The sequence below is a fragment of the Adiantum capillus-veneris genome, chromosome 26 (genome assembly GCF_014529385.1).
Source record: "Adiantum capillus-veneris isolate H3 chromosome 26, ASM1452938v2, whole genome shotgun sequence".
NCBI classification, from domain to species: Eukaryota; Viridiplantae; Streptophyta; class Polypodiopsida; order Polypodiales; family Pteridaceae; genus Adiantum; species Adiantum capillus-veneris.
Window position 1 is genome coordinate 69632290 of NC_140956.1, and position 12732 is coordinate 69645021.

Below are 12732 nucleotides of genomic sequence, written 5' to 3' on the forward strand. Positions count from 1 at the left end.
TTGATACACTTACAACCACAAATAGCTCATAGATGCGTTAGCACACATGCTCTGGTTTGCAAGGAATGCTTGGCATTATTGTGTAGCTCTCTCCGAGCAAATCGTGATGGTGCAGTTGAATCTCCAATGCGATGAGCAAGCAAGAAGTAGCATTAGGATGAAGCTCACACTCTCTCTCTTTCTCTCTCACACATGGTCAATGACAGCATAAAACTTTGATTATGATTAAGTTCTCTTTACAAAATGACCTAGGTACCTTATATACCAAGGCTACCATAGGTTAAATCAGAATAGATTTCAAGGGGTCAAATGGCTTTGTATTTACAATCTGGAAGTGCCATTGCACCCCGGCTTCTACAACTAGAATAACTACTCATCATAAATGATGTTTTTAACCATAAACCGCATCATTTCATAACTATCAAAAAATAAGACTTTGGTATGGAAATTGAGTTAAATGTCGTGTTGTTGATCCATGGGTCAACACTCCCCCCCTTCGAATTCATGTCGTCACTGACATGACCTCATTGTCAATGTCGGTGCGGTCTTTTTTGTCATTTTGCTTTCTTGTGCTTTATGTCCTTCACATCCAAACCCTGAGTTTCAACATCTGTTGTTGTCTTATAGGGCTACTGCTAAATCTAAATTTAAAAAGAGGCCAATCTCGTTCAACTTGACTCTTATCATCATGGATACATAAAGTTGCAAATTCATCCATTGGAAGTTGTCTAGTAACTTGACCACAACCTCTTTTTGTTTCCATAAATATGATCACTTTACTTCCATTCATCATTCGCTTCAGTAAATCTGGTAATTTTGAGTATTTCTCATTCTCGAAAACTTCTACAATTTGTAGAATTGAATGATTGTCTTTTAGAGCTTATGAACCAATGAAAACTTTGTAAGGATTCTGAAGAAATTGTCTAGCTAAACCTTCTACTTGTTTAGGCCAGGTTATACTCCAATACTAAGTCTGTTTGTCAGGCCGAATCTGGGAGATAAGTTTTTTGATTTGAGATTCAAAACCCATGTTTGCTAGGGGCTTTTTAATTCTTTGCCTTCTTCGTATCACTTGTCCCAAAATTTTTCTCCATTGCTTTCAATTTAATACTGCAGAAATAAGAACTAGAGGTTCAATTAAAATAAATAAAAAACCTTTTCAATAAATATTAGAAAAACAATCACTAAGAAAGCAACCAAATCTACACAATATGAGATTTGCAATGCATTCTAGTCAATTCCACATATCAACCACATATGTTCTGAGAGAACATACACATTGCCATGCACTCTCTACATGGCATTATGGATACAAAAATAATATGAAATTGTCAATGCAATTATAAATTTAATGATTGGTTATATATCATCTGCGATAAGAAAACAATAAGACACAACTTTTTTCACATGCTACAAAGAATCATCAACATTTACATTGAAATGATGATAATTATTTGCAAAATACACATGAAAGAAATAATGTCGATGATTGACCATCTCATGCACTAACAATCTTTTAATTATAATACATAATTCATTCCCTATATAAACCAATGCATAAAACAAGGCAATGAAATCTTCAATACAATTATACAATTGAGGACTACTTGTATCCAATCAAGGATTGTAGCCCCCTTATGCATCCAATTCAATATGTAAAAGCTAATTTCACCCAATTAAGGATTGAAGCTCTCATATTGTGCAGTGGAAATGTATACCAATTCAAATCTATGATGGTGAAAAATGCAAGACTTCAAGGATCTTTATATACCCAGTACACTAGTATAGGGCATCCGACCCTTGACTATCAACTCGTTATTTAAATATACTACAATCAACTACAACTCTTTTATGGACCAATGGCTTTGTCACAATGAGCATGACTCTCCAAATTCTCAAATTTTTTGGTTTCGTACCTTTATGTTCGATGAAGGGTTTAAATATTTTTAGAAGTTGTTATCAAAATAAGAATCACGTTTGGCCCAAAAAATAGGACCTGTGACTCTGTAACCTTAGGTTAATTCACAAGGAGATGACTATACCCGGCGCTTGGATACACTCCCCAAGGATTTTCCTAGTTAAAATGCCAAAGTAAGAAGAGGTTTACTATATACAGTCAAGCCCGCCAGGCTTTTTTACTTTCCCAGTGGGCCCGTCACGAAAACCCTATAGCCTGGGAGGGGCCCACCAGAAAAATGAAAAAGCCTGACGGGCCTATCAGCTCTAGTATTGGTTTTTGTAGGTCACCATCAAGATCACGTTAACAATTAACGTGATCATGTGATTGTCCTGTGTAAATACTAGAGTTATTAACGTAATCACACGATTGTGATTACGTCAATGAAATCCCTAGTTTGGAGAATCCCATGAGCACGTAGCTGTCATTCCACTTCACTTTGGAGGGATGGATTGCCCATGGCTTGTTGAAGCCTAGAAACAAGGTAGTTAACAAGCATAGGGGCATCATTAGTAACCTGTTCATTAGCAAAATTGAAGCTATCAACATTAATTTCACTCTCTTTACTATTGTCATCCATTCTAACAACTTTTAGGTGTAAAAAGCTTTTAGGTGTACTTTGGCACTTCAAGCCCTAGTTGCTACTCCTCTTAACCCTTTGAGGAAAGCACTCAAGCTCTTGTACTCATGGCTCAAATATCATTAATTGTAAGGAATAGAAGAGATGGTCTTTCAACACCAAATTAGTACCGGCTCCTGTCCCGTAGGAATCCACTATTAAGACCATAGCTCTCGACGTTGATGCCCCATTATCTGCACAAAGCAGGCGCATTGTAAGGCTGAAAATTTCCTATTCTACTTACTCAATTGCAATTAATAATACCAACCATTTATAGTTAGCTTAAGGAACTCCCTTCTTGAGCAAGAAAAGAGAAACCTTGTGGTCTGATACCAATGTAACATTTAATGATCTAGTAACTTGTGCTTAGCGGAAAATAACATAGACATAGTGAGCATTTCATTATTCCTAATGAGCATAGCAATAGTGCTTGGATGGAGAGAGCAAAAAAAATCATAACACCTAGTTAGATAGGCATGAACAATACTTAGAAAAGAGAGAGAAATCAATCTATTGGCAATAGTTGAGGACATGATTTACATGGAGCTGGTCCCCCCTCCAAAAGGATTTGTATTATAGGTTTTCCCCATCAAGGGAGACATTTTACAATACAATACTTTGTGTTCCTTCAATAACTTGCTGGTGCAATGAAGATGGAAGCTTCAAGCACCAATCTCACACTTATAAAACACAACATCAATTCCCTCACGGTCTCAAACCCAAGACCTCACACACCTTTGAAGATGGTGAGAGCTAGCAGGGTATGAGAGTAGATCGAGAGGAAGAAGGAGTATTGTTATGAGAAAGAAGTATATCTCCTCACATAATCACTCATAACATCTTAGCATAGCCTAGTAATTATAGCATGGTAGAGGAGATGAGCATGCATTGGATCTTGGATCTTGGTTGGATCTACATCACAAAGCCAAGAGTTGTTGGTGTAGGCCTCCCTTCTCACAATCTTGGAGTAGATAACGAGCTTTCCATTAAAGCTTAAGAAGGAGAGATAGTCTTCTTTACTTCACATATGATCTTGTGTGAGTATGTGTGTAATAATGCCTTGCCAAAATCAGCCCCCCCTCTCTCTTGGTCGACCCCTCTTGCTTTTTACTCATGTTGGCATCCCATTGGACCCTGCAAAGCTTAGCCAATGGTAATTAAGAAGCATACGTGATAGCCTTGTGACATGTGTCCCCCTTTCCCCTTTTGTGAGAGATTTAGATAATTAAATAATACAAATAAACTCTCATTGGACCCCTTAGTCTTCTGCCCAATAGGAATCAGGCAAACCATTGGGCTGTTGAATGCTCATTGGACCCCTTAGGAGATTGTCCAATAGTCTTCCAGAGAGATTAATTTCTATTGGTTCTTTTATAAAGTGTTTTTAAATGAATTAAACTAGATTTAGTCTAGCTTAATTCTCATTGGTCCACTTCTATGGCCATCCAATAGGATTTGAATGCACCTTGGGGGCAACCGGGCTAGGGAGCTGACATGTGTCCCCTATTCCGTTTGTGTAAAGGGAGCTTGCTAGAGTGTGTGTGTGTGTGTGTGTGTGTGTGTGTGTGTGTGTGTGTGTGTGTGTGTGTGTGTGTGTGTGTGTGTGTGTGTGTGTGTGTGTGTGTGTGTGTTTCTCTCTCATCCCCTACTAAAAGGGCTTGCCCCCTTAAGGATAGGGATGTGGGAAGACCTTTGAGTCTTTCCACAAGCATCCAATTTACCTAGAGTTTGACAATTGAACATAACCTTTGACTTTTGGAACCTTAGCATTTTGGAAGTATTAATGGGCTGAAACTTAGGGTCTTTGAAGCCCATTGTTTCACATTGCTCTTTTGTAGATGCCCCCCCCCCCCCCCCCCCCCCCCATTGGATCCCTATTTTCCCTCCTTTGGATCCCTACTATGACCGGTCTGCCAGCCTAACCAATATTCTAGCTTTTTTCTCCCCTCTTACTTCCCCATATTAAATGATTAGTTTAACATGAGAAAATCATTTAGGATAATTGGATAATAGTTATTATGACATGTGCACCCATATGCACTGCTTTAGCATTCACTCCACTAAACCCTCCTCCCTGGATATCAAAGGGAGTTTTGAATATATCAGTGTAGGATTTTTGAATGAAGAAGGTTCACGAGTTTTCCTACTAGGAAAAAATTTGTTTCCTACTTTAGACAATATATCCTTAAACAATCCTTCCAAATTAATACAACTTAAAGAATTAACAAGTTCAATTGATGTTGTTTCAAATTGGGACTGACCCAAGGTTCAGGTAGTTTTCTCCTTCCTAATTACTCATGATGCATTGAACAAAAAAGAAGTTTCCTACCTGTTCATGAGCAATAACATCACTTTGTGGGATAAGTGGCACATCCTCATTCATCGGGGACTTTCCTTTGCCTTTACCATCACTGGTTCCGGCTTCGTGATCCTGTGATCCATCATAGCAAGTTCTATTGAGTGCCATTCCCACTACTAGATATTTAACTTGAAAAGGTGTAAGCTAAAGTATAAGAATCCAATGGAAGTAGGGTAAATGCTTATAAGTGTTTTAATTCAAAACATATATGGTTATTCCAAACATCAAACCAAAAACATATACTTGCTTAATCCTATCATAATCTTATGATAAATGCGTTATAACCCATACATTAATCACACGATTAATCACTTATATCTACTTGCAACAACAATCCATTATTTTACTGGAAAAAATTCTTGAATATGATTAGCTAATTCATCCAGGCATCTAGGTTACATTGATGAAGAATTGGTGCATGCACTCAACACAATTGATTATGTAATCGAGCAGTGAGACCTTCATTACTTGTAATGTAGAGAAATTACCATAAAATAGGTATAATGATTGCTGATTTTCAATTGAGGATAGGTAAATAAGAGTATAGTATTTGATAATAGAGTAGAAATTGGAAAGGAATCCAATTGAATAATAATATAGTAGTAATTGGAAAGGATTCCAATTGAATAATAATATGGCAGCAATTGGAAAGGATTCCAATTGAATAATAATATGGCAGCAATTGGAAAGGATTCCAATTGAGAGAACAACTTGATAATAACTTGATTAAAAAACAGATTGACATTACCCAAATGTGCTTTGGATGTATTGATCCCTCAAAGCTTTGATGCGATAGTCACCAAGTTGTTTGCCACAACAGCAGAGCTCCCTTCTCCTAAGTGTGTTCAAGTGTGTGTAAAATTGAGTGTGAATGCCCTTTATATAGAGTTTGGAGGTTCCTTGTTTCCCAAATCAGCCCCATACCTCCCTAGCTTTCCCCTCTTGCTAAAATCATGTGTAGAAGTGTCACAAGATCCCACTTAGTCATTAGAGATGTTCCTCTTTACCCTTTTGGGTGATACACCTCATGTAGTGCCCCCATGCTCATAGTCAATTATTCTACAAGAGATGGGTCCATGCCTATGGACTTGAGGGGACTATGGATCACAAGAAGGCTCTAAACTAACCATCTTGATCTTTCCATTAAGCAACTCAACGAGTTTTTGCAAATGAGCCTTTGGAACCGGAATAGGTTTCAAGCTTCAAGGTACATGATGGATAGTGAAGATGACCATTGGAGCCACAATGGAAGGATCAACACACCAAAGATCATGTGGCTGAAATGCAAAATCCTTTCCATGTTTGGCAAGCATGTCTTCAAAGCATAACTTTTCAGCTTTTGTCAAACTATCTTGGCAACCAACCTTTAACTCATTCAAAGAACTCTGCGTAAACTTGTGCCCAATCTTGCTTGGGTCACAAAGACTAGGTTGCAAAGCAGCTTGTTCCATCTTATTTGTGCAGTCTTTTGGTAGAGTTAATACCACTAATTTCACTTCATTTTCCACAACTTATACTTAGTATCCACTCGCACATCAATACCTTGATAATTTTCAATAACTTTGTACATTTCTATGGATCATACTTTCACAACCTCATTTTGAGCACACAAATAACAATTCACTAAATACTCCAAGTCTTGCATGGTATTTGCAAATGAACACTCATCAAACACACATGCTATGCATTCCTCATTCTCTATCAAACCATTTGTCCTCAAACATTTTTGTACACTATTTACATGTTGTCATTCACCTTGCTTCAAGTCCTCCCACTTTGTAAAAGTGATAGATCCATAGTCTGTTAATCCTACAAAACCTGTAGAAAACATCTCTTTTGCATATAGATCAAGCAAGAAATTTTCTCTTCTTGTACCACTGCAATCCCTCTCTACAATGGTACATGATCAAAACCCCTTATATCCCTATAGTCCATGAATTCTTTGTTTGTTTTTGGCAAGGGTTGTACTCTGAGACTTTCATAGTTTTTGGCAAGGGTTGTGCTATGAGACTTTCATAGTTCCTTTCATGGTCCACACAAATAGTAAGGTATTGAAATGCAGGCTTCCTATCCCTGATCCTTATCATAGCATAAGTTGAACCATCATCCATTACCTTTGTTTCTATACGAGTCAGTAGCAGTGATGTATGGCTGCCCAAGTATAAGAGGGTATGTAGACATCTCCTGGACAAAGAAATGTTGGTCATCTTTCACATCTCCTATAGAAACCCTTACATTTGGACAAGCTCCATACAACTCCCTTGATGAGTTGTTTGCTGCACAGATCATCCATCCATGATTTATATTGATTGTTCATTTGCCTCTTTGATACAGACTATTTGACATAAGATTAATTTCTAGCCCATGACCTATCAGCACAATGTATAAGTCCCCCACTTTCACCAGGGTCTCTGTAGTCACTCTTGGAGTAATAACTCTTGTGAGTGGTCTCAACTTCATCATCATCATCCAAGAAGCGAACCTATTTTACTCCTCCCCTAGACTTGTAGCATCCAACAATAGTTTATCCCCTTGCTTGCCATAGACCTGTACTCCTTGTGCATTTAAAGTCTCTTCTTCACCTTGTACATGGATAGATTCAGTAAGAGATTGTCGCTTCCTCTTGATGATATCAATTATTTCTTCATGGAACTCCCTCTTCGCTATTCCAAGACCTCACGCAAGGTAAATTCCACCTTACTATTCAAAATCCTCTCCTCCAAAACCTTTTTAAGATCAGTTGTTACCTCTATATCAGATTGGAGTTTTTAGGCCGGACCCTTTGCTTTAGATTTTTCTGCATCCTTCTTCTTTTCTTTAGATGCTTCTTGCATAGGCTCTTTTGAGAGACAGGTACCTATTGTGGGGAAGCTGATCTAGCAGGCCCTGTGTCATTTCTGCCTCCACTCTTTGTGGCCCAGTTTGAAGGACCTTCATCCTTATTCTCATGCATGGGTTTCTGTTCAACAATGGCCTCATTGGTTTGGCATTTGGCAATGTAAGCATGCACTAACAAAGAGTCTATAGGGTGATTCCAACCTGTTTCAAGCCAAATGCAATCTCCAACTTCATGCAATACCTCTTTAGTCATTTTATCCTTCACAATAGACTCTATTGCACACGGCCACAATTCTCCAATCCCATTAGATGCTTCTTATTCAATATGACTCCTTTTTTATTAATAGATTCTACCTTGAGCCCATAGGCGGCTGCCTCAACCATTGAGATGGCATGGCTAGTAGGCCATGTACTCAACAAGATTCTTCATTCCACCTTTGCCAAAATTTGTCCCCAAGAGTTTACTTGTTTCACTTAAGTGAATTTTTCCATCTTTAAAGAAAACAAGCTCCTTCATCAAAGCATCTTTGGAACTTTTACAATCCCTCCTCTCATGGTCAATACTATCACACCAATATGAATCTATTTACAAAGACTTCTCTTTTTTGAGGTCGTTGCCCTATAGATTGACCACATGGTTGCCTCTTTTCTTCTAGACTTGTAATCTTTAACTTTAGCTCTTGCATTCCCTTGACAATATCATCTAGAATGGACTTGTCACTCTTTAGAACCACAATAACCGGCTTTATGGGACTCTCAAAAATGCTTGGGGTTTGAGTAGGGTTAACTATCATCTTGTCTCTCCATCATTGTTGCTTGGCTAGCAGTGAAATAACATCTTCAACCTCATTCCAATGAGTCTTTAAGCCCTGTTCCGCATCCTTATCCTCAAGTAGTAACTCTAACTTCTCTTGAACCTCTTTACTTGTAGCCTGCAAAAAAGAGCTCTATCTTCTTCAAGTTTAGGGAAGCCTTTTCAATCCTTGAAAATTGATCATAGCAGCATTCAAATTCCCTTAGCAATTCGGTAGGCGAAAGCCCCTCTTTTGGCCAAACTACCCACTCTCAAAAAGTCCTCTTTCTTACCCTTTTGGATTCCTCCATGAAATACTCTTCGTTCAAGGATAACTTGAATGCTTCCCAAGTTCCCTCATGATACTTTCTAATTCCCCTTACATGCTCTCTAATATATCAGGAACCACAGCCAGCTCAAAACTTTGAACCATTTCTGCTTTGGGCACTTGATGAAGGTCCATCTCCTTTACATATCCACAAAGATACTTTGTTACATCTTTACCATTAAATTGGTCCATTTTTTGTACCATAGATTGAAGCACTTTGGTTTAGGAAATATCCCTCCTTTCGGAAGCTTGTTGCTACTGCGTAAACATCACAAAATCTTGAAACATTTTCACTAGATCAAACCAAACCAACCCCATGTTGCTCGTGTTGGTACATAGATTTAAAAGATTTGAAACCCTCACCCTAGCCTACTTCTCATTAGGTTCCCCAAACTTGTGTCAAGAAGTGCGAAGTGCAGCTAGGAAGGTGCCGTGCCTCTGCCTGTGAGAGTTCGCAAAAAAATCAAGCAAGTCGTAGAATATTTGAAGCTAAAAACACACTAAAAAAGAACAAAACTCCAACCATGAAAGCTTTACTTTGAAAAAGAGCCTAGATCAACTCAAAACTCTTGTGTGTGTGATGATTTGGTGTATCCTTGGTACTAATTGCACAATTGTAGTGCTCTTTGAACCTCATTTTATCACTTGGCAAGTAGTCTGGATGCATCTCTTATGCCCGCGTATGAAACCTGGTATTTTCGGCCAAGATCACCCGCATTGAACATTCTAGGCAAAACGAGCGTGCCACTTTGAAACACTTGACATTTGTACATTTCTAAAGCAAAAGAGGAGTATGTTTATGTGAAAAAACATGCCATAGTGCCATGGCTAGGGACACATTGTCCCAACAAGGAATATACGAAACTGCTATTGTGGCATCTAATCACATTATGTACATTATACCATTTGGTCCCACACAACAAAAGAATTGAGAGTGAGGTAAATATTTTAGTTTCACATTATGCACGTGCCACATCACAAAAACAGTTTTTTGGTCAAAGTATATGCTCATTTGGTCATAACATAGAAGCTTGATTTTCGATGGGGGAGAGTTTGGCTTTGAACAGATTTTTGGGTTCACTCCGGTAATATCATTCAGCTCTAGAGAGGATGGGCTATAATAGATTATTACCTCTAAAATGAACCATTCTTCTTGATCTATTAGTGGAGACAATTCTATAAACTGGTAGGTGGGCATTTCAAACACTGGTTGTACAATTTCCCTTCTTGGTCTACATAGTGTGCCTATGATTTATGTGTGACATACAATGCTAAAAACATTCTCTTTGATGTGTCCCTTAGATTCGTGAATGATTGCACAGTAGTGGTTGTGGATAAAGCATCATTTGCAAACCTAACACTCTTTTTGACCTTCAGTGATATCTGGACACTTTGACCAAATTTACGTAGGAATTTGTTATTTAGAGGATCCATTTTAAGATTTTCAAGTGCCTGTGCATCTTTATGCTAATTCTAAACTTGTAGTGCTTTTACTAGTGCTTCTAATTGTAATGCAGAATCATCTAATTGCACCAAAATTGACAAGTTAAATGCACTTACATCGGATTTTCATTTTCAACTTGCTCTGTGCTGCTTTGCAAATGTCGTGTCCCTGTGTTGTCTCGACTTCTTGGACAATCCTTTGGAAAATGTCCACCTTTCCTTCCACAATCGGAGAAGTACACCACGATGGATGGCATTTCAATTGGTTCTTTCATCTCAATCTCAGCTTTTGTGTTGGCCAAATTGTCAACACCTTCTTTTAGAACACTGAGCATCAAGCTGTAAATTGCTCCATCTTGACCTTTATACTACCTTTGACTTGGTTCTCCAATTAGACTGGCGTCTATTGACTAATCTGTGGGATCTTCCATTTGTGGCTCTCGATTATAGATATGATCACTATAGTCCATGTATAATGATCATGATTGCATATGCACAACCTGTATGATTTGTTGACTTGTGAATATGTCTGGATAATCCCTTGGATCTTTTTTTTGAACTTCTATCTGCACTTCATCTTTGAGCTTGCAATTGGGAAGCCTAGGTATGTATAGTCAAGGTAGGCTAAAAGTCTATGATAATCCCTTGGATCTTTTTTTTTTGAACTTCTATTTGTGCTTCATCTTGGAGCTTGCAATTGGGAAGCCTATGTATGTATAGTTGAGGTAGGATACAAGTTGTCTCATTTTCACTTGTCTACTTAGGGAGAGACCCCTTGGCGACCTTTCTGCGTGCGACTTTTGTAGCTTCTAGTGACCACTACAATACACTGTCTCACACAAGACATGAGGGGTGAGTTCCTAACCTACTAATGAATGTTTCCATTCATGTCTTCAAGGTCGGCAAGGAAGGGGGGGGGGGGGGGGGGGGGGGAGGGAGGGGGGGGGACCAGATAAATCCTAGGTTAGCAAAATCTCCTTAGGGAAAGCGAGTGCAAAAATGATTGTACTGGCCGACTCAGCCCACCAAAAGTTACCAAACTTGATAAGAGGCATAGCAAAGACCTATAGAGCATTCCCATGTGACTAGATGACCAATTGACTAGGGTTGGGGGGCTCTATAGGTATTAATCTCAATTTTGGCCGAAAGTCAAAATTTAGTTCTAACTTCACAAGATACTTCCTCACAAGTAAACTAACCAATGTACTATAGTGGGACTCGGAGAAATCATCATCTGATGTTATGGTTACCAAAAACAACTCGGTGGTTGACAAAGTGTCATTTTTGAGCTACAGGCACGAATCAACTCCAAAATGGATGAAACTTGATAGAATATGTCTAGGTATCCTATGGGATGTGCCCATATGCATAGAGTGAAGAAAATGGCTACCACATAGTGAAAGAACCAAAACACCACCAAAGTTAGAGTACCAAGTGCCAAAATGGTGTCAACAGCTCATTGAGCTAAGTATTACTTACTAATGGTATAGGACAAGTGTGGATCCTCAAAAAACTAACTTGGTAAAAACATTTATCCTTAGGTACTAATCGCAATTAATATCTCAAGGGCTCGAACTGGCATTTGCCTGCATTTTTTCATTTTAGCACCCTTCCACATGTTGTGTTCAAGACAAAAACCCATCTGGTGCACAAAAGTCACTTGCTCACTAACTCAAAGATAAAAGAAAACGCACTCACTCAGCACAAAGCAAAAATCTGACATAGAATAACACTCATGTGTCCAAAAATATAGGAAGTCACATTTAAGGCTTTGACACACTATGACCAAACACCCCATAACATCAAAAGGCCAAAAAGTCTATCAAATGTAGACCAAGGTATTAGCAATTAATATCTCTAGGGTAGAAAATTATTTGACTTGGAAAATTTTGTTCATCACCAGCTTAAGCACACTCTTACTAGCCCACACAAAAAATATCAAGTCACATGGACATTTCAAGAATATGCATCATCACTTTATCAATTTTAGAATCCTTCTAGCCAAGAATTGGTCAAAATATGGTGTTTTTTTCATCCAAAATGATGGTCTAGCTATTAATCGCAATTAATAGCTGTGCATGAAAATTTTTCTTGAAGTTGTTTTACCATGATCACATTTTGTTTCTATAGATTTCGGTAGTAATATTTTGGCTTTCTACTTCAAAATGAACAATTACAATTCAAGTGGGATCTAATCATGAAATTCTATATGCTTGCTAGGTTTAATGCAAAGTTTGTTGGCCTCGTCTAAGAAGAAGTCAATGAAGCAAATATTGAAGGAGCTTCCCCCCTACCGGTTGTAAGAGGAATCTATAGGGGTGACCAAAAAGACCTATGCGAGAGAAGAGATCCTAGAACATAACCATGTCACCATCTTCCACGGGAAGTTCAAGAC